Genomic DNA, 2,908 nt, shown 5'->3' on the forward strand with positions numbered 1-2,908 from the left:
CTCCCCTATTTATAGCAAAATAAGGGAGATGCTTGCCGCCCAGCTCGCCCAGGCGAGCAGGGTTGCTTCCTCCAGAAGCAACAGTCTTCTGGAGGAATCTTCTGGAGGGCCCAAGTGGGCCTGGTTGCTATTTGCACCCCCATTTTTACTAAGAACCCCTGCCTTTTTTTGGTGATTCTTTTTTCGTAAAGTTACGGAAACTTACGAATTTCGTAACGATACTTGTTTTCTTTCCGTAATGTTACAGAACCTTGTGGATTACATAATCATCCCCTTTTTGACTTACGGAATGTTACGGAACCTCACTAATTGTGCAACGATGCTTCCATTTGATTTCCGGTGTGTCACGAAACCTCACGGATTGTGCATCAATATTTTCTTTTGTTTTCTAGCACGTCCCAGAATTTCACAAATTGCCTAATGATGGGTGCCAAGCACCTTACAAGGACCAAATAAAAGTCGCATGTCATCAAGCAAAGGTCCCCGGACGAAATTAGGGTATGACACTACTAATATTAAAAACGGGTTGTTTCCTCTGATTCAGAAGCCATTCTCTTATCCTGGGTTATGGAGAATTCGTCCCTAACACTCAACCACTTAATCCAACCCTATTTCAATTTACTAAGCGAAAATCAACTTAGGGTTTTCAATACGTGATTAGGCACCACATACACCAGTTAGCCCTTCATCCATTAAGCATGAACGCAAGTTAGGCTCAGAGGCAATTAATCGAACACGAAGCATGCACTGATTAATATTCACGAATTTGGGATACTGGTGAAGGGAGAACTGCCAGGAAACCACATTACAAGCGAAAACCTCAAAGAGAGTTGGGCTTCGTCCCCAAAAGGAAACAACACCAGAAAATCTAGCCTTCCATGGATTCAAACAGAAAACGCAAATGAAACATGAAGCAGAAACGTAAATGAACAGAAATGTAAATGGAACAGAAACGTAAATGAGAGTAGAAGAAGAAGCAAGAACGAAATTGTAATTAGAAGCAGAAAACGTAAAATTGCATTACGTGAACAGTAGCATCAAAGCAAAAAAACGAAAACCCTAAAACAAAAGCTCTGAATAATGAATAGCATAACAGAATAGCCTTACACGAATCCCAAGGCTGCTATTTAAAAAGAGTCACTCAAAGTCACTGGGCCCTATTACAATACTCTGGCCCAAAATGAAATAAACACTGAACAACATAAAATAAAATTGCGAAATTTCCTAATTAACTAAGGTAAGCGCTGCTTAATTTGCCCTGTTCAAGTCCATGACCAAAATCCGGATTAAGCCCAATGTTTCATTAATTCCTGAAATTAGATTAAAAACATCAAATTAGCTAAATGAGCCTAAATAATAAAACTGCCTGATTAATTGACAATTAAGACCAATCAATAATTAAAATGGTGCAAAAAGGGTTTAGAAAATAGAAGAAAATGATGGCACATCAAAACCCCCCATACTTAGCCTTTTGCACTCCTGGGCAAAATGAAACAAAGAACAAAATCCAAGGATATCAAAGGGAGACAAACAAAAACATTCACATATTTCTCAATGAACATCAAGGAATGAAAGGAATGGGTGACATCTAACATAAGGAGATCCAAAAAGTCAAGACATTCATGAAAATCATCCAAGCAACCCAATCATGGCAAAATAGTTAATTAGCTCAAGAATGAAAAGTGATAAAGCCTCACAAGATATACACTCTATCTCTCAAGTGTCTAGGCTACTATTTACCCTCAAAGCACCCATGAAAGCAAACACCACATAAACTTGGCAAGATTCTAAAATTGACTATCAACCCATAAACACAAGCACATGAGGATCAAAAGGTCTTTTAAGGTTGTAATGGGGCCAAGGACAAGGTATGGAAAAATATGGAATAAGTGGCTAAATCCCAAAGGGATAGAGGAGCAATGGGGAATAAGTGCATATTAAGAAAAAATAAGAAAATAAAAAGAAGTAAAGATAAAATTTAAACATAAATAGTAGAACCAAGAGTTTCATCATTCTTGTGCCATTTAAGATCTTATTCACTCAACTTTATTGCTTTTCTTTTTCTTTTCTTTTCTTTTTTTTCTTTCTTTTTTTTTCGAATTTTTTTTTTTTACTCTATAGCCTTTGAGAAACAACATTTCATTCAGCATGTCCAACATTTAACCAATATACAATGTACATCAAGTATGGCCCAAAATACATCATGAAGCATAGCCAACAAAACAAGTTATCCAATGAAACAAAAACCCCCCACACTTATTCCCAAAACAATTCCAAAGCTCCAAAATTCCTTAGGGATATGGTGATATCATGGTTTTTCATTTAAGGCTCGTAGTGAGCTTCAAAACAAGGAAAGGAAAACAAGGCTCAAAAGGACTATCAAAGGAATTAATTCAAGGTAAGTCCATTTGGCTAGAAGCTTATAAGAACAAAATTGCCTCAATCATTTCCAAATATGCATGTGAATTAGGAAGCATCAACAAGAATCACGCCAAGGCTATTGTGCAAGCAATCAATGGGGCAAAACACACCAATTGATTATGATGATGGATGGCTCAAATTCTCACAAAGGTAAACTCATCACTTTCAAATTGGGCTTTCAAAACTATCATGACATGTAGAGGAGAATCAAGGATTTCAAGTCACAAAATGTCAAGAACTTTTATTTTCAAAACAATTATCCATTTCTTGAACATATCCTATAATTCAAAGAAAAACATGCAAAGTCGTACATGCACACAAAATTGACCCAAAATATTAAACTAAAAATCCAACAAAACTAACAACATTAACAAATTAACACAACCAAATTTACAAAACCACAAACTAGCAAAACAAAAGTACACTCTCCCCCATACTTAAACAACACATTGTCCTCAATGTAGCACAATTAAAAGATTAAAAACAA

Source organism: Glycine max, chromosome 3 (assembly GCF_000004515.6).
Source record: "Glycine max cultivar Williams 82 chromosome 3, Glycine_max_v4.0, whole genome shotgun sequence".
NCBI classification, from domain to species: domain Eukaryota; kingdom Viridiplantae; phylum Streptophyta; class Magnoliopsida; order Fabales; family Fabaceae; genus Glycine; species Glycine max.